Consider the following 21,330-nt stretch of genomic DNA (forward strand, 5'->3'; position numbering starts at 1 on the left):
AGGCAATACATAGCTCCGAAAAGGACAGGTGGATGAGTGCTATAGCGGAGATGATAGAGTCGTTGCATAAGAACCAAACGTGGGATCTAGTGGAACTTCCTGAAGGAGAGAAAGTTATAAGATGCAAATGAGTATACAAGAAAAAAGAAGTCATATCAGAAAGTGAAGATGAAAATTTCAAGGCTAGTTGGTAGCAATGGGTTATTCACAAAGGAAAGGGATTGACTATGATGAGAAATTTTCTCTAGTAGGTAGACATAGATCAATTAGAGCGGTATTGGCTTTGGTAACACATCATAATTTACAGTTGGAGCAAATGAATGTGAAGGCAGTCTTTTTTCATAGTAATTTGGAAGAAAAGATTTATATGTCACAATCAGAAGGATTTAGTCATCTTGGACAAGAGTACGGTTGGTTTGTAAGTTGAAGAAATCGCTCTATGACTGAAAACAATCTCCTAGGCAATGGTACAAGCGTTTTGATTCATACATGATTCAAAAGATATATAAGATGTGAGTATGATAGCTGCGTATATGTGAAGGGACTTGAAGATGAATCACTGATTTTCTTACTACTATATGTAGATGACATGCTCATTGTTGCGAAGAAGATGAGAGAGGTTGACAAATTGAAGAGGCTACTGAGCAAGGAATTTGACATGAAAGATTTGGGAGAGGCCAAGAAGATTCTTGGGATGGAGATTCACATGAATAGAGTTGCAGGGAGATTATGGTTGTCTCAACGTAGCTATGTGGAAAAGGTGTTGGATAGGTTCAACATGAAGAATGCAAAGTCGGTGAGCACACCCCTGGCGCATCACTTCAAGTTATCCAGTACACAGTGTCCAAAGACGGATGACGAGATCCAAGAGATGTCAAAGGTTCCTTATGCCAGTGCAGTTGGTTGTCTGATGTATGCCATGGTTTGCACGAGACCAGATTTGGCGCAAGCAGTTAGTATGGTAAGCAAGTTTCTCTCAAATCCTGGTCGACCACATTGGGATGCAGTGAAATGGATTTTCAGATACTTGAGAAATACAACTAATTATGGTATCATGTTCAGTAGACAATCGGAAGATCCTTTAGTTGCTGGGTACGTAGATGCAGACTATGCAGGAGATTTAGATAACAGGAGGTCTACTACATGATACGTATTCACTGTGGCAGGAGGACCTATTTGTTGGAAATCTATGATACAATCTATTGTTGCATTGTCTACTACGGAATCCGAGTACATGGCAGCAGCTGAAGCAACGAAGGAAGCTTTATGGCTTACAGGGTTGGTCAGAGAACTGGGTGTTCAACAAGGTGGAGTCAAGTTGTTATGCGACAGCCAGAGTGCTATCTATTTGGCGAAGAATCAGGTGTATCATGCGAGAACCAAACACATTGATGTGAGGTTTCACAAGATCAGAGAGTTGATTGCTTCCGGGGAAATTCAACTTGAGAAGGTTCACACTGCAGACAATGCTACAGATATGCTGACAAAGCCAATGACCACAGAGAAGTTTAAGCATTGCTTGAACTTGATCCATATCTCTAGATGCTAGAGGAAGGAAGCCCAGACCCAGAGATCCAGATGGAGTTTTGTCCAGATATTCGTATTCTTCGAAGGGGTGAATATTCGCCAAGGTGGAGATTGTTGACGAGTGGCTCATATTTGGATGAAGGGATATCATGGAAGAAAAATCTGTTAAGATTTTTCGTAATAAAATTCTGTTAAGATTTTATATAACAGAATTTTGTTATGTTTTTCATAACAAATTCTGTTACGATTTTACCGGGTCTGGGGGTTTAGCAGTATTTATAGGGATCATTGTAAACCCATTGTAGATCAGACAACAAAAGAATCATTAGATGTGATTCTCTTGTGTAGAAGAGAATTCTAATAAAGCTTCGGCCGTTTTGTGGAGTAGGCAAGTCGCCGAACCACGGTAACTCTTTTTCTTTCTCTTCTTCTTCTCCTTCCTGGTGTTTGCTCTCTTTTGTGCGTCTTTGTCTTGTTGTTCCGCGCGATCTCTTTTCTCTCTTCCTCTTCTTCCGCGGTTCAGAAAGGTTGAGAGGTATTGCCCTCTCTTTGCACAACAGCTAGTGTGTTGGCGGAGCGGCTGTGTTAAAGATTAGCCCAAGACCGTCGAGCTCCGACGTTAAAAATCGAGAGACGAGCAGGCGTCTAGAAATCATCCGAGCGGAAGACCGTCGAGCTCCGACGTTAAAAATCGAGAGACGAGCCGACGTCTATAAATCATCCGAGCGGAAGACCGTCGAGCTCCGACGTTAAAAATCGAGAGACGAGCCGCCATCCATAAATCATCCGAGCGGGAGACCGTCGAGCTCCAACGTTAAAATCGAGAGATGAGCCGGCGTCTAAATCATTGAGAGAAGAGCCGCCGAGCTCCGACGTTAAAAATCGAGAGACGAGCCGGCGTCTATTAATCATCCGAGTGGAAGACCGTCGAGCTCCGACGTTAAAAATCGAGAGACGAGCCGGCGTCTATAAATCATCCGAGCGGAAGACCGTCGAGCTCCGACGTTAAAAATCGAGAGACGAGCCGACGTCTATAAATCATCCGAGCGGAAGACCGTCGAGCTCCGACGTTAAAAATCGAGAGACGAGCCGGCGTCTATAAATCATCAGAGCGGAAGACCGTCGAGCTCCAACGTTAAAAATCGAGAGATGAGCCGGCGTCTATAAATCATTCGAGCGGAAGGCCGTCGAGCTCCGACGTTAAAAATCGAGAGACGAGCCGACGTCTATAAATCATCCGAGCGGAAGACCGTCGAGCTCCGACGTTAAAAATCGAGAGACGAGCCGGCGTCTATAAGCCCTCAAAGCGGAAGGCCGTCGAGCTCCGACGTTAAAAATCGAGAGACGAACCGGCGTCTATAAACCGAGAGACGAGCCGCGTCATCCGGAAGGAAGACCGTCGAGCTCCGGCGTTAAAATCGAGAGACGAGCCGTCTATAAATCATCCGAGCGGAAGACCGCCGAGCTCCGGCGTTAAAAATCGAGAGACGGCCGGCGTCTAAATCATCCGGCGGAAGACCGTCGAGCTCCGACGTTAAAATCGAGAGACGGCGTCTATAAATCATCCGGCGGAAGACCGTCGAGCTCCGGCGTTAAAAATCGAGACGAGCCGTCTATAAATCATCCAAGCGGAAGACCGTCGAGCTCCGGCGTTAAAAATCGAGAGGCGAGCCGCCGTCTATAAATCATCCGGACGGCCGAGCTCCGACGTTAAAAAACGAGAGACGAGCCGGCGTCTATAAATCATCCGAGCGGAAGACCGTCGAGCTCCGACGTTAAAAATCGAGAGACGAGCCGGCGTCTATAAATCATCCGAGCGGAAGACCGTCGGGCTCCGACGTTAAAAATTGAGAGACGAGCCGACGTCTATAAATCATCCGAGCGGAAGACCGTCGAGCTCCGACGTTAAAGATCGAGAGACGAGCCGGTGTCTATAAATCATCCGAGCGGAAGATGCCCCTAAAAGGGATGCAGTTGCCTTAGAAACTCGCCTTCAATATTGCTAGCGCGTTTCTACGGTCCGCTCGGCACAGCACCCCAGGGTACTTACCGAGATCTAGCAAGCGATTTCTGCAATCAGAGTGGAATATTAAGCAGTCGAAATGTTACATATTTAGCCGAGCGGAAGAGCGATGCCAAATACATTCATTAGCAAAGAGACAGTACGTGAAAGAAAAACATTGCATTAAGATTAAAGCTTAAGGCCGAGCGGCCTAAGTACAAAAAAGGTCATTTTTTAGCCTAGCGGCCCAACTACACCTACATACGTGTACTCAATGAAATCATATAGGTCCCTGGGAATGTTACTCAGAAGCGCCATTTGATCGCCGGCCGGAATAGTAGTAGACTCCGGAAGAAGACCCTTAGACTTCAAATAAGTGGTGGTAGCGGTCATAGCCAAGTCGAAGGTTGTGTACATCCGCTCGCATATTTTCTCCGAAAATTCAGGCGAGCGGATGTAGCTCTGTCTTAAGGCAGCGATTCGACTCGGCTCGGCATCTTGATATTCTTTGAAAGCTGCCTGGGAGCCAGTAAGGGCCTCATTCAGATTCTGAATCATGTCCGCGTCGGCCGAGCGGCCCGCCTTCTTTCGGTCGAGCTGCTCTGTCAACTCCTTTATCTTCAGCTCCAGGCCTCGAGCCTCTACGTTCTTCTTCTCCAAGTTGGAAATGGCCGTATTTTTCCGAGTGGTGGCGAAGGTTATTTTTGTGTCGAGCGACTTGACTTGTCGCTCGGACTCGGCCAAGGCATGGGCCTGATCGGCCGTCTTTTTCTGCTCGGCCGCCAACAAAGTTTGAGCTTTCTTCAGCTCCTTTTGCAGCTCAGCATACGAGGGGCCTTGAGAGCCGGACGGACCGCTAGCCGCCTTCAGTTGCCTTAACTCCTCGTCCACCATGGCTAGGCGGTTGGAGACTGCGATCTCCTCCACCCATCTCTGGCAAAAGAAAATTGCTAGTAGCCGATCGGAAAAATGCAGACAAAACTTCCAGAGAAAACGAACTTACCCCCGTGGCCTCCTGCATGTGGCTGTTGGCTAAGTTGCGAAGGGAGATCAGCGCGACGCGCTCCCGAGCGTCGGCCCACATCTCGGCTAGGGGCCCCTTCAAAGTGATGGTGTGCTCGGGCGCGGTCGGGCGGTCGGCCTCGGGCAGCAGCTCTTCAGTCGGGAGATGAAGAAAGACTCGTATAGTACGGCCGTGGCCGGGGATCGTCCGACCAGCGGTTGGAAGGGGATCAGAAGCCGGCGCAGAAAACTGGGAATGAATGGTTGAACGTTGGACGGAATGACGAGCGGGCGGAAGGGTGCTCACCGGAGTAGCCTCAATTGGAGCAGCCGGCTCGTCCCATTCAGAAGGCGTCCGGTCGGATGAAATGGCTTCGACCTCTGGCGCCTTGCCCCGACCAATCGCAGTGACCCGCTCGGATGGTTGGACCGCGAAGGTAGCCGACCGAAGGGGAGTCTCCACTCGGCGTCGCTTTTGCAGAGGCTGCTCCTCCTCCCGAGCGGAACCTTCCTCGGGGGCAGTTGGTTCTCCAGGGGGGGTGGCTCCGCTGGCCACGTTTTGCTGAGAAGCTTGAGCGACCGACTCAGCTTGAGTCCCGCTCTCTCCTTCATGGGATCCGACCGGCTGGATACCCAGCGCTTCCATTTCTTTGGCCGCCGCGGCTTCCAGAGCCGCCACCTTTCTCTTCAAAACGCCGGCCATCACTGAATCCATGACGATGCCCGCTGCAAAGGAAAGAAAAGAAATCAGTTAGCAATCAAAACAAATACCAAAGCAAAATTCTTACCAAAGCCGGTCGGAAGAGGAGTCCATATGGGACTCAGGCCGAAGATGTACATCACTCCTTCATGAAGGAACTTATTGATGTCAAGGCGCAGACCGGCTAGCATATTTGCAGCATGGAGGTAGTCTGATCGAGTCTTGAATTTCTTCAGCTCAGGAGTGGGGGTAGGCTGACCTGCCACTGGGTTGGGAAGTTGGCCCGATCGGGCATTCGAATGTAGAAAAAATAATCCTTCCAATGTTTATTGGAAGAGGGTAGTTTGTTGAAGAAGACTAAGCCGGGCCGAGCTTGGAACATGAAGGTGCCCGGCTCAGCTTGTTTGGGGTAATAAAAATAAAAGAAGACCTCCGGTCGGAGGGGGATGTTGTGAATTTTGAACAAAACAACAACACCGCAAAGGAGACGAAAGGTGTTGGGTACCAGACTACTGAGCGGCACACCGAAAAAATTACAAACATCTATGATGAACGAATGTACAGGGAAACGCAGACCGGCAGTAAATTGGTCGCGGAAGACACAGAAAGCTCCGCGCGGCGGCCTATGCGGCCGAGCGGAAGGACCGGCTAAACGAATTTCGAAATCATCTGGGATTTCAAAATTGTCTGTCAAAATATCGAAGTCCCGTTGTTCGAATCGGGACTGCATGGTAGTGTACCATGGACCGAGGGGTTGTTCTTCGGGATGGGAAGAACTAGCCATGAGTCGATCGGGAGGAGTCAAAAAGGCAAAAGGCAGGAGAAAAACAACAGACAACGAAAAGAAGTTTCAAGGATTGGAACTAGAGAAAGAAATGCGGTTGAGGCACCGGAAATGAGGAAGAAAAGTTATAAAGCCTTACAGAGAGGAAAGGGATCAAGGAAGGGGCGCCGGAGAGCGTCGGAGAACAGAGACGGTATCGCCGGAGCTCCAAGTGCTGGGGACAGGGGTTGAAATCGCGGAGGCAAGTGAGGAGAATGGGGGAGAGAGCGAAGATTTTATATGGCGGAGGTCGGGCGGCCTCCGCCGTTGGATCCAGGTCACGGGAGTCAAAGTGCACATCGCGCCATCCATTTCGAACCGCCTCGATCCCATCAAAGCACCACACCGCCGCCGCCGTACAATGACGACAGTTGGCCACGTGGCGTTTGGTCATTCGATGCATTTAATGAGTGCATGCTCAGCCTTAATGTCGAAGAGTGGCACGGGTTACGAGTAGATTCGAGGAAGGTTGCTATTGACCAACCTTAAAAGGCCATCCCTGCAGGAAGCCGGTCGGAGGGAGGAGTGCCCGAAGATGCCGCCCGGCTAGGCTACTAGTCCAGTCAGTCGGACTAATCGCCTCCTTCGACTAGACTTGAAGGGGAGGCAAGTGATCCGGTTGTAAGAACAGGGGACCCCCGTCCGGTGTGGTCAACGCCACGTGGAAGTCAAAATGGCAAGTGGCCTGCCGGGGGGGGTGGGCTGACCGGCCGGCCGGCCGGTGTCTAGGTGGTGGTTATAGGCGCCCTGTCGAAAGTCAGGGTTTCGGCGCTCAACGGACAATATCACATAGCCGAGCGGGTCGCTTGGCCGAATACAAGAGGTAGCATACTGCTAATAGTCTCTACAAGGCACCCCCACCGAGAATCTTCCTAGACCGTTATATGTATGTGCCTGGTCGGACGTAAGGCGGATGCGTGCCGGCTGGACGCTCGGAGGCCGGCCGGCCGGATGCTAGTTCAGGAACCAAGTGGAAAAGGACAAGGGACATCTTTTTCTGACAGCGGGTATGTTCCACATGTAGGCCATACTCCAAATCTTATGATAGGGGGTTCCGTTGTCCCATCAAGGACATGCTTTGACTGTAGCAGTATGGGTCAGGTAAGCTTTCTGACAGCCACATACCGAGGTATGGGTTGCGGACACGTATGCGCCTCGGAGGGCGTGCAGGAGCTCTTTCACCACCCTATATAAAGAGCCTCATACTTCGCCGGAGGTACGCGTTTTTACATCTCGAAAACCACTTTTTTCATCTGCTTGCCTGACTTGAGCGTCGGAGGGTCGCCGCCAGGAACCCCTTCCCGGCCCGACTTCTGTGCAGGTTCGCCAGAGTTTCTTGCGACCAGTCGAAGATCCACGTCAGCATCCGAGGAGCGCCACGTGCCCAGCGTCCGTTGATTCAGCATTCGGACAGGATCAGTGTACATGGAATCCATCTCGGATCTCATGGCCTCTAGCCATTTATTAGAATCTGGTCTCATCACAGCTTCCTGATAGGAGGTAGGTGTAAGAGTGTATACTGAAAGCTTAAGCTTTTGTAAACATTTATTTTGAATAAAGAATCACATTTGGTCAAATTGTCTATATTTAGATGTAGTTGTTCAATTAATTTATATTGTAGATAACATAGTATGTGGTGCCACATACAGAAGATGATATTATCAATATCTTATAAATTATAAACAGTAGCTCACGACCAAAATGGAAAGGAACAAACCATTGGAAGGTCGTAGTGTAATTAGGAATTAGTTTATCTTGACTATATAATTACACTAGTACACTTAGAGTGTATTAAGTAGGACCATAAAGGTCGTTTCTTTTATACTGACTTTATAAAGGAACAAATACCTCAGTTATTATGGAAGTGTGTGCTCTTAATCCTAATATAATAACAAGCACATATATTTGATATTTATTTCTTTAATTTATCAATGGGTGAGATTTAGTTCGATGAATCAAAAAGCCCGATAAATTGGGAAATGATATCACTTATAGTGTGTGTTGTTGATTATAGAAGGAAACTGTGTCCTAGTAATCTAGGTTGATAATTTCCCCAAGATGAGCTCATAAAGATTGTCATGTTAAACCCTGCAGGTGGACTTAGTCCGACATGACGATAAGGTTGAGTGGTACTATTCTTGGATGAAGATATTAATTAAATGAATTGTCAGTAACTCACTTAATTAGTGGGCATTTGACATCTTAAACACAGGGAGACTAACACACTCATAATAAGAAGGAGCCCAAAAATGTAATTTGGGATTGGTGCAGTAGTTCAATAATAGTTCTCTAGTGGAATGAATTATTATTGATAAAATTAAGTTGTGTGTTCGGGGCGAACACGGGATGCTTAATTTTATCGGGAGACCAAAACCAATTCCTCCTCTCGGTCACTATAGTAGCCTCTTATTTATAGAGTACTTTACCCCCCTATACCCACCTTTATACCCATGATAAGGGGGCCGACCAAGCTAACTTGTGGATCAAGCTAGGGCCGGCCAAGCCTTGATTCATGGGTGGCCGGCCCTAGCTTGAACCCAAGCTTAGGTGGCCGACCCCCATTTAATTTAAAAGAATTTTAATTTTAAATTTTTCTTATGTGGAAGATATAATTTATTGGAGAGAATTAAAATTAAAATATCTCTTCTACAAAAGATTAAGAAAAAAGATTAGATCTCTTTCCTTATTTGTAGATTGGAAAGATATTTTATTTTTCTTCTTTATAAATTATTCACATGTAGAAAAATTAAAATTATAGAAATTTCTTTTTATCAACCATGAAGGGATTTTAAAGGGAAATTTTATTTTTTAAAATTTCCAAAGACAAATAAGGAATTTTAATTGTTGATTGAAATTGTCTTGTTTGCTCTTGTTGATGTGGGCGGCCAAGACATGAATATTTAGGAAATTTTGTTTAATTTTTCTTAATTAATTCATGTCAAGGAAAGTTAAGGAAATTTTATTGTAATTAAATTTCCTTATTTACCAAAGCTAAGGAATATAAAAGAGGGGGTTGGGGTGCCTTCATGAGATACAACTTCTATTATTCTCTCCCTCTTTTCCTTGGTGTTGTGGCCGGCCATCCTCTCTGCCTCTCTTCCTCTTTGTGGTGGCCGAAACTCTTCCTTGCTTGGAGCTTTTGTGGTGGCCGGATATTACTTGGAGAAGAAGGAGGAGAGAAAGCTTGTATCCCTTGGAGCTTAGTTGGTGGAAAAGGTTCTTCATCCTTGGATTTTGGTGTTTGGCCGAAACTTGAAGGAAGAAGAAGAAGGTGCTAGGTAGTCCTCATCTTGGAAGATCGTTGCCCACACAACGTCCGAGGTTAGAAGAGGAATACGGTAGAAGATCAAGAGGTCTATCTAAAAGGTATAACTAATATTTTTCTTTCCGCATCATACTAGTTATTTTTAGAAATAATACCAAATACAAGAGGCATGCGATTCTAGTATTTCGAATTTGTTTTCGATGTTGTGTTTTTTTTGTTTTTCTTTTCCTTGTGATTTGATTGATCTTTTCGGTTGACCTAAAGTTATTTAAGGAAATTAAATATTAACTTTCCTTAAAAGGCTTTGTCTAGTCGGTGGTGGTTGCTCCCATATCCAAGAAGGCCATGTGCCTCGCCAGGTTAGTACTGGAAGCCAATTTTGGAAACTAATATTTAATGAAATTAATAACTTAGGTGATTTGGATCGAACGTGTTAAGTTCCACAGGAGATCCGTGTCTAAACCTAAAAGAACAAATAGATTAAACTTTGGATTAAACGTGTTAAGTTCCGCAGGAGATCCAAGTTTAATTTAAAAGAACACATGGTTGCTAGGAAAAGGTTCAGACCTTTGTACAAAATTTTTGTACAGTGGAACCATTAGGTTTTCCTAGTAGCAACCAACAATTGGTATCAGAGCTAGGGTTTTGCCTCTGTGTATTTAGTATTAGTTTAATTATGCACATGTCATACATAATTTAGGCAGGTTAATAGTAGGATGTGCTAACTTTGTGGATGTAGGATCCAACTATTATGGCTTATAGTTTTTTATGTGTGTGATTGGACCCTTGGACATGTCAAGGGCATTTATATGTGTGCATGATTGTATTATAAAATACAGCAGGAGCTGTATTTAGTTTTTATTAGGATTTTATTTTTGATCTAGTTACATGTACATTCCTTTTATGGAATATAGGATCGATGGATGTAAATTTTTATTTTATGTTCGATCTAGTTTACATGTACATTCCTTCGAGGAATATAGGATCGAAAAATGTAAAATTCTATTTATGTCACTGATCGAATCTTGCAAGGCATGGAACCTTTTGAGGACCAGAGGCGCAGCGGAACAAGGAGTAAGATGGATGCGACAGCTAGACCCGGTGGCGGTGGCCAAATATGGCAGCAGCTTGGGTTGACAACACACGGAGGATAACTATAGATAAAAGCCATAATAGTTGAAAATTAGATTTTCTATTTATTGCTTTTATATTGTGTTGTGTGTGCATGTTAGTATACATGTTTTAGTAGGATAGCATAGTTAAAATTCCTCATTTATAAATAACTAAGTGGGAGAGGGATTTTAAATAAATTTCACGGTCTCCATTATTGGTTTGTAAGTAATGCAAACAAGCTTACGCGTTGGCTCTGAGTGCCTTCCTCCATATCAGATGAGCTTGTTTGTGGATCACTAGAACAAACTTCCATTTTGGATGACTATAGGAAGTTAATTAAGAGTGTGTGATCTTCCCCATCGGAAGGGGCACAATCTTATTAATGGACTTAGTGTCAAGTAATGGTATACACTTAGGCACGTTTAATAGTATCCTTCCCATCGGAGTCACTACTATTATTCGTGTGACCAAAGGATACCAACTATTAATTTTATTTGTCAAAAAGTTAGGTTGACAAGATAATAAAATTAATGGGTTAAACCCTCCTTTTACAAATGTTGAATTTGTATACGTCCACACTATCGTGGCATACAATATTCGCGGTGTTTTGAGGTGCTGGTTAATTTAAAATAGTATTGTTTGAGGAATCAATATTCTTCTAAATTTAGAGTTCTGACCAAAAGTTATTTGTGATTCTTAGGATGACTTTCAACCCACTGTCCATCATACTACAACAGAATAGACTTACTGGTCCTAACTACATAGATTGGAAAAGGAACCTGGACATTGTTCTTACTGCTGAAAGCTATAAGTTTGTACTGACTGAACCTTGCCCTGATGCACCCACTGGTGAATCTATCCAAGAGGAGATTGAATATCATAAGAAATGGGTAAAGGCGGATGAGATGGCGCGGTGTTACATTTTGGCTTCAATGTCAAATGTATTGCAATATCAGCATCAAGATTTACCAACAGCTTATGATATTATGAACAATCTCAAGGAACTCTTTGGTCATTAGGATCGGGCTTCTAGACAAGAAGTCATGAGAAAGATAATGACAGCCACCATGCAAGAGGGTACTCCTGTGAGGGATCATATCCTAAAAATGATGGCTTATCTGAACGAAATACAGATCCTTGGAGGAGAAATTGATGGAGAAACCCAGATCGATATGATCCTCCAAACACTACCTAGAAGTTTTGAGCAATTCCGCCTGAATTACAATATGAACAAAAGGGTATATTCATTGGCGGAACTACTGACAGAACTTCAGGCAACAGAAGGTTTGTTTCGTCACAATTCTCATATTCACTATGCTAAAAATGGTTCTACTTCTAAATCGAAAGGAAAGAAGAAGAAGAAACAAGTTGGTTCAGCAAAGAAAGTGAATAAATCTCAGAGTACAGGACCTAAAGCTGGAATGAAGAAGCCAAAGGGCAAGTGCTTCATCTGCAAGCAGTCAGGGCATTGGAAGGCGGACTGTCCTCGTAAGAATCAGAACAACAAAGGAATATCTCATGCTCTAGTTGTTGAAACATGTTTAGCGGTGTTATCTACCAGTACCTGATGTGTAGATACGGGAGCCACTGATCATGTCTGTAATTCCTTGCAGGGGTTCCAGGAAACCCGACGATTAACTGAAGGAGAGATTACCGTCTACATGGACAATGCTACTAAGGTGACGGCTGTTGCAGTGGGAGATGTCTACTTATCTTTTAATAGGAATAGAAATTTGGTTTTAAAAAATTGTCTTTATGTACCCAGTTTTAGAAAGAATTTAATTTTAGTTTCTAAACTGTTTTTGGATGGATATTCAGTTTCTTTTAGTAATGATGTAATTATTAAGAGAAATAAAGTGATTATATGTTCTGGTGCATTAGTTGGCAATTTGTATACTTTAAATCTAATTTCTCCCACAAACCAAAATAAGGAAATTTATAACTCATCTTCTAACTCTAATAAGAGAAAAGAACCTTCGAAAATGAATCAAGCATATCTTTGGCATCTAAGGCTTGGTCATATTAATTTAAGTAGGATTTAGAGACTTATAGCCGATGGACTTTTGGGTTCATTAGAGTTGGAAAATTTTCCAACTTGTGAATCTTGCTTGGAAGGTAAAATGACCAAGAGGCCTTTTAAGGCCAAGGGGTATAGAGCCAAAGAAGTGTTAGAATTGGTTCATTCTGATTTGTGTGGTCCTATGTCTGTCCAAGTAAGAGGAGGTTTTGAATATTTTGTCTCTTTTATAGACGATTATTCAAGATACGGATACATTTACCTAATGCACCGTAAGTCCGAGTGCTTTGATAAGTTCAAATAATACAAGGCTGATGTGGAGAAACGACTAGGTAAAAGTATCAAGACACTACGGTCTGATCGTGGTGGCGAATATCTCTTAGGAGAGTTTAGGAATTACTTATCAGAGGTCGGGATTCAATCCCAACTGTCCACACCTGGTACACCCCAACAGAATGGTGTGGCAGAACGAAGGAATAGGACTCTTATGGAGATGGTTAGATCGATGATGAGTTATTCAGAATTACCAAATTCGTTTTGGGGATACGCTCTGGAAACAGCAGTGTACATTCTGAACTTAGTACCTTCTAAATCAGTTTCTTCTACTCCCACAGAATTGTGGAATGGGTGAAAGCCCAGTCTAAGACATATTCGGATTTGGGGTCGTCCAGCACATGTGCTGAAACCAGATGTTGATAAGTTAGAATCTCGTACAGAAGTTCGCGTGTTTGTGGGGTATCCCAAAGGAACGAAAGGTGGTTTATTTTATAGTCATAAAGACCAGAAGGTCATTGTTAGCATCAATGCCTAGTTTTTAGAAGAAGACTATATAATGGATCACAAGACCAGTAGCAAAGTTGTTTTAGTAGAACTTAGAGAGGACACGTCTACCTTAGTACCAACAGTACAAGATGAAGTACCACAAGAGACTGCAACACGTGTCACACATGATACACAACCACAGACTGTGCCTCGTCGTAGTGGGAGGCTTGTTAGGCAGCCTGATAGATTCATGTTTTTGGGAGAGTCATCGGACTTAATCCCGGGTAAACATTGTGGGTTGCTACTCGGAAAACCTAATGGTTCCACTGTACAAAAATTTTGTACAAAGGTCTGAACCTTTTCCTAGCTACCATGTGTTCTTTTAAATTAAACTTGGATCTCCTGCGGAACTTAACACGTTTGATCCAAAATTTAATCTATTTGTTCTTTTAGGTTTAGACTCGGATCTCCTGCGGAACATAACACGTTCGATCCAAATCACCTAAGTTATTAATTTCATTAAATATTAGTTTCCAAAATTGGCTTCCAGTACTGACGTGGCGAGGCACATGACCTTCTTAGATATGGGAGCAACCACCACCGACTAGACAAAGCCTTTTAAGGAAAGTTAATATTTAATTTCCTTAAATAACTTTAGGTCAACCAAAAAGATCAATCAAATCACAAGGAAAAGAAAAACAAAAAAAACAAAACATTGAAAACAAATTCGAAATACTAGAATCGCATGCCTCTTGTATTTGGTATTATTTCTAAAAATAACTAGTATGATGCGGAAAGGAAAAATACTAGTTATACCTTTTAGATAGACCTCTTGATCTTCTACCGTATTCCTCTTCTAACCTCGGACGTTATGTGGGCAACGATCTTCCAAGATGAGGACCACCTAGCACCTTCTTCTTCTTCCTTCAAGTTTCGGCCAAACACCAAAATCCAAGGATGAAGAACCTTTTCCACCAACTAAGCTCCAAGGGATACAAGCTTTCTCTCCTTCTTCTTCTTCTTCTCCAAGTAGTATCCGACCACCACAAAAGCTCCAAGCAAGGAACAGTTTCAGCCACCACAAAGAGGAAGAGAGGCAAAGAGGATGGCCGGCCACAACACCAAGGAAAAGAGGGAGAGAATAATAGAAGTTGTGTCTCATGAAGGCACCCCAACCCTCTCTTTTATATTCCTTAGCTTTGGTAAATAAGGAAATTTAATTACAATAAAATTTCCTTAACTTTCCTTGACATGAATTAATTAATAAAAATTAAACAAAATTACCTAAATATTCATGTCTTGCCGGCCACATCAACAAGAGCAAACAAGACAATTTCAATCAACAATTAAAATTCCTTATTTGTCTTTGGAAATTTTAAAAAATAAAATTTCCCTTTAAAATCCCTTCATGGTTGATAAAAAGAAATTTCTATAATTTTAATTTTTCTACATGTGAATAATTTATAAAGAAGAAAAATAAAATATCTTTCCAATCTACAAATAAGGATATAGATCTAATCTCTTTTCTTAATCTTTTGTAGAAGAGATATTTTAATTTTAATTCTCTCCAATAAATTATATCTTCCACATAAGAAAAATTAAATTTAAAATTCTTTTAAATTAAATGGGGGCCGACCACCTAAGCCTGGGTTCAAGCTAGGGCGGGCCACCCATGAATCAAGGCTTGGCCGACCCTAGCTTGATCCACAAGCTAGCTTGGCCGGCCCCCTTATCATGGGTATGAAGGTGGGTATAGGTGGGTATAGTACTCTATAAATAAGAGGCTATGATAGGGACCGAGAGGAGGAATTGATTTTGGTCTTCCGATAAAATTAAGCATCACGTGTTCGCCCCGAACACACAACTTAATTTTATCAATAATAATTCATTCCACTAGAGAACTATTATTGAACTACCGCACCAATCCCAAATTACATTTTTGGGCTCCTTCTTATTATGAGTGTGTTATTCTCCCTGTGTTTAAGATGTCAAATGTCCACTAATTAAGTGAGTTACTGACAACTCATTTAATTAATATCTTCATCTAAGAATAGTACCACTCAACCTTATCATCATGTCGGACTAAGTCCACCTGCAGGGTTTAACATGACAATCTTTATGAGCTCATCTTGGGGACATTATCAACCTAGATTACTAGGACACAGTTTCCTTCTATAATCAACAACACACATTATAAGTGATATCATTTCCCAACTTATCGGGCTTATTGATTCATCGAACTAAATCTCACCCATTGATAAATTAAAGAAATAAATATCAAATATATGTGCTTGTTATTATATTAGGATTAAGAGCACACACTTCCATAATAACTGAGGTATTTGTTCCTTTATAAAGTCAGTATAAAAGAAACGACCTTTATGGTCCTACTCAATATACTCTAAGTGTACTAGTGTAATTATATAGTCAAGATAAACTAATTCCTAATTACACTACGACCTTCCAATGGTTTGTTCCTTTCCATTTTGGTCGTGAGCTACTGTTTATAATTTATAAGGTATTGATAACATCATCTTCTGTATGTGGCACCACATATTATGTTATCTGCAATATAAATTAATTGAACAACTACAACTAAATATAGACAATTTGACCAAATGTGATTCTTTATTCAAAATAAATGTTTACAAAAGCTTAGGCTTTCAGTATATACTCTAACAATCTCCCACTTATACTAATGACTAAGCTGCCATATCTTCTGGCATACATCTGATTCCCATTCCCTCCACATGCCGATCGAAAGCTTTTGTCGGAAGGGTCTTAGTGAAAGGATCTGCCAGGTTATCTGCTGATGCAATCTTGGCGATGGCAACTTCTCCTCGTTTCACGATATCTCGTATCAGGTGGTACTTGCGCTCTATATGTTTACTTGCCTTATGGGCTCGTGGTTCCTTTGAGTTTGCAACTGCACCGCTATTATCACAATAAATTGTGATGATTTTGGGCAAACCAGGAATCACATCTAAGTCCATTAGAAAGTTCCAGAGCCATACTACTTCTTTAGCCGCCTCAGAGGCTGCTACATACTCTGCTTCGATGGTTGAGTCCGAAACGCATTTCTGCTTAACACTCCTCCATGCAATGGCTCCACCTCCTAAAGTAAACACATAGCCTGATGTAGACTTACTGTTGTCCCTATCTGATTGGAAATCTGAATCCGTGTAACCCACAGGGAGCAAATCGTCTGCTTGCTAAACTAGCATATAATCTCTAGTCCTTCTCAGGTACTTTAATATATGCTTTGCCGCAGTCTAATGTCCTTATCCAGGGTTACTCTGATATCTACTAACCATTCCCACAGCAAAACAGATATCAGGTCTCGTACATAGCATTGCATACATTAGGCTTCCTACAGCCGAAGCATAAGGAACTGCTTTCATGTCCTCTATCTCCTTTGATGTCTTCGGAGACATCTCTTTAGATAGAGCTACTCCATGCCTAAAAGGTAAGAAACCTTTCTTGGAATCCTGCATGCTAAAACGAGCAAGGATTGTATCTATATATGAAGCTTGGGACAGACACAACATTCTTTTCTTGCGATCTCTTATAACTTTGATCCCAAGAATGTGTGCACAATCTCCTAATTCCTTCATATCAAATTGTTTGGATAATCATACCCTTACATCCGATAATACCTTGACATTGTTGCCAATTAACAAAATATCATCTACGTATAGTACAAGAAATACCACCACGTTTTCGTTACACTTGTATACACAAGACTCATCCGGACACTGAATAAATCCATATGACTGGATTACTTCATTAAACTGGATGTTCCAAGACCTTGAAGCTTGCTTCAGTCCATAAATGGACCGATTGAGCTTGCACACTAGATGCTCTTTACCTTTTTCAATAAACCCTTTTGGTTGCTTCATATGGATGTTCTCTTCAAGACTTCCATTAAGGAAAGCTGTCTTGATATCCATTTGCCAAATCTCATAATCCATATGAGCAGCAATGGATAAGAGTATCCGGATAGACTTAAGCATGACTACCGGTGAAAAGGTCTCCTCATAATCGATTCCCTCTTTCTGAGTGTACCCTTTCACAACAAGCCTAGCTTTGAAGGTTTCTACCTTCCCGTCTGTCCCTCTTTTCCTTTTGTAGATCCACTTGCATCCAACGGCTTTTACACCATCAGGTGATTCTACGAGCTCCCAGACCTTATTAGAGTACATAGACTCTATTTCAGAATTCATTGCCTTTTGCCAAGATGCTGCATCTATATCTTGGAGTGCTTCGTCATTTGTTCGGGGATCAGGTTCATGTTTGTTAGAGTGTATACTAAAAGCCTAAGCTTTTATAAACATTTATTTTGAATAAAGAATCGCATTTGATCAAATTGTCTACATTTAGTTGTAGTTGTTCAATTAATTTATATTGTAGATAACATAGTATGTGGTGTCATATACAGAAGATGATGTTATCAATACCTTATAAATTATAAACAGTAGCTCACGGCCAAAATGGAAAGGAACAAATCATTGGAAGGTCGTAGTGTAATTAGGAATTAGTTTATCTTGACTATATAATTACACTAGTACACTTAGAGTGTATTGAGTAGGACCATAAAGGTCGTTTCTTTTATACTGACTTTATAAAGGAACAAATACCTCAGTTATTATGGAAGTGTGTGCTCTTAATCCTAATATAATAACAAGCATATATATTTGATATTTATTTCTTTAATTTATCAATGGGTGAGATTTAGTTCGATGAATCAATAAGCCCGATAAGTTAGGAAATGATATCACTTATAGTGTGTGTTGTTGATTATAGAAGGAAACTGTGTCCTAGTAATCTAGGTTGATAATGTCCCCAAGATGAGCTCATAAAGATTGTCATGTTAAACCCTGCAGGTGGACTTAGTCTGACATGACGATAAGGTTGAGTGGTACTATTCTTGGATGAAGATATTAATTAAATGAGTTGTCAGTAACTCACTTAATTAGTGAACATTTGACATCTTAAACACAGGGAGACTAACACACTCATAATAAAAAGGAACCCAAAAATGTAATTTGGGATTGGTGCGGTAGTTCAATAATAGTTCTCTAGTGGAATGAATTATTATTGATAAAATTAAGTTGTGTGTTCGGGGCAAACATGGGATGCTTAATTTTATCGGGAGACCAAAACCAATTCCTCCTCTTGGTCCCTATCATATCCTCTTATTTATAGAGTACTATACCCACCTATACCCACCTTCATACTCATGATAAGGGGGTCGGCCAAGCTAGCTTGTGGATCAAGCTAGGGCCGGCCAAGCCTTGATTCATGGGTGGCCGGCCCTAGCTTGAACCCAAGCTTAGGTGGCCGACCCCCATTTAATTTAAAAGAATTTTAATTTTAAATTTTTCTTATGTGGAAGATATAATTTATTGGAGAGAATTAAAATTAAAATATCTCTTCTACAAAAGATTAAGAAAATAGATTAGATCTCTTTCCTTATTTATAGATTGGAAAGATATTTTATTTTTCTTCTTTATAAATTATTCACATGTAGAAAAATTAAAATTATAGAAATTTCTTTTTATCAACCATGAAGGGATTTTAAAGGAAAATTTTATTTTTTAAAATTTCCAAAGACAAATAAGGAATTTTAATTATTGATTGAAATTGTCTTGTTTGCTCTTGTGGATGTGAGCGGCCAAGACATGAATATTTAGGAAATTTTGTTTAATTTTTCTTAATTAATTCATGTCAAGGAAAGTTAAGGAAATTTTATTGTAATTAAATTTCCTTATTTACCAAAGCTAAGGAATATAAAAGAGGGGGTTAGGGTGCCTTCATGAGACACAACTTCTATTATTCTCTCCCTCTTTTCCTTGGTGTTGTGGCCGGCCATCTTCTCTCCCTCTCTTCCTCTTTGTGGTGGCCGAAACTCTTCCTTGCTTGGAGCTTTTGTGGTGGCCGGATACTACTTGGAGAAGAAGAAGAAGGAGGAGAGAAAGCTTGTATCCCTTGGAGCTTAGTTGGTGGAAAAGGTTCTTCATCCTTGGATTTTGGTGTTTGGCCGAAACTTGAAGGAAGAAGAAGAAGGTGCTAGGTGGTCCTCATCTTGGAAGATCGTTGCCCACAAAACGTCCGAGGTTAGAAGAGGAATATGGTAGAAGATCAAGAGGTCTATCTAAAAGGTATAACTAGTATTTTTTCTTTCCGTATCATACTAGTTATTTTTAGAAATAATACCAAATACAAGAGGCATGCAATTCTAGTATTTCGAATTTATTTTCGATGTTGTGTTTTTTTTGTTTTTCTTTTCCTTGTGATTTGATTGATCTTTTCGGTTGACCTAAAGTTATTTAAGGAAATTAAATATTAACTTTCCTTAAAAGGCTTTGTCTAGTCAATGGTGGTTGCTCCCATATCCAAGAAGGTCATGTGCCTCGCCACGTTAGTACTGGAAGCCAATTTTGGAAACTAATCTTTAATGAAATTAATAACTTAGGTGATTTGGATCGAACGTGCTAAGTTCCGCAGGAGATCCGAGTCTAAACCTAAAAGAACAAATAGATTAAACTTTGAATCAAACATGTTAAGTTCCGCAGGAGATCCAAGTTTAATTTAAAAGAACACATGGTAGTTAGGAAAAGGTTCAGACCTTTGTACAAAATTTTTATATAGTGAAACCATTAGGTTTTCCGAGTAGCAACCAACAGTAGGCTCATTCTCAATGAGCATAGCGTCATCTTGGTCAAACAAGAGAAATGAGTATCTCTCAGGCTGACGACGTACCCTATCAGACCTGAGAAGAGGTAGGTCTACTTAAACTGGTTGTTGTTCCTTAACTCTTTGTGGAACAATCTCATCATCCACAACACTTTGTGGTTCCAGTTCAACTTCCATCAAGGCTTCAGTGCTATGGTCCATATCCTGAACTTCTTCATGATTGAACGTACTCCTACTAGTTTTTTAGAAACAAAGTCCCTTTCTAGAAAAATCTCAGTCTTAGCCACAACTATTTTGTGTTGACTAGGAATGTAGAAGTAATATCCCTTCGTTTCCTTGGGATATCCTATAAAATAGCACTTATCGGATTTGGGTCCCAGTTTGTCCGAGACTTGACGTCGAACGTAAGCCTCACAACCCCAAATCCTCATAAAAGATACATGGATATCTCTTCCAGTCCATATCCTATATGGTGTCTTTATCATAGCCTTGGATGGAACACAGTTGAGTATGAAGGCTGTTGTGTCCAGAGCATAGCCCCAAAGAGATATAGGAAGATCTGTGTGACTCATCATAGACCGTACCATATCTAATAGGTACGATTCCTCCTTTCGAATACACCATTCTACTATGGTGTTCCAGGAGGAGTGAGTTGGGATAAAATCCCACACTCAGCTAGATAGTCACGAAACTCATGGCTAAGGTATTCACCACCTCGATCTGATCGAAGTATCTTAATACTCTTGTCAAGCTGATTTTACACTTCATTCTTGAATTCTTTAAACTTTTCAAAGAATTCTGGCTTATGTGTCATCAAATACACATAACTATATCTATTGAAGTCATCAATAAATGTAATGAAGTACCTATAACCACCTCTAACAGCGACATTGAAAGGGTCACATGTTGGATCGAGAAGCGCTAGAGGGGGGTGAATAGTGCTCGTGGCTTTCACAATCGATTTCAGAAACGTAAAAGAGTTACGCAGCGGAAAAGAAATAACAAACACACAGAAGACTCCAAGAAGTTACTTCGTTCGGAGCCTATCTCGACTCCTACTCGAAGGCCCGTGGTCGTTGACCGCTTTCGGTGGGCAACAACTATAATATCGCAAAGTTTACAAGATGTATTACAGTTTAATAGCAATAATAAAATTATACCGACACTATCAGAAATGAAGATATAGACGCTGGTTGTCGGAGTTGCAAAGTGTTGTTGAAAGCGTTCGGAGCAGCGTTGTTCTGTTCGAGATTGATGATTCGAAGCTGCATCCTAAGCCTCCTTTTATAGCCCCTGCAAGTCTGATCCAGATCCCCAAGTCTCGGGATCAGCTTTGACCCGAAGCGAATCGGTCGACCGATCCTCATGTTCGGTCGACCGATCAGATGATCTCCACATCATCTGATCCGTCGATCTGTCGCTC

This window comes from Zingiber officinale, chromosome 2A, assembly GCF_018446385.1.
Source record: "Zingiber officinale cultivar Zhangliang chromosome 2A, Zo_v1.1, whole genome shotgun sequence".
In the NCBI taxonomy this organism is placed as follows: Eukaryota; Viridiplantae; Streptophyta; class Magnoliopsida; order Zingiberales; family Zingiberaceae; genus Zingiber; species Zingiber officinale.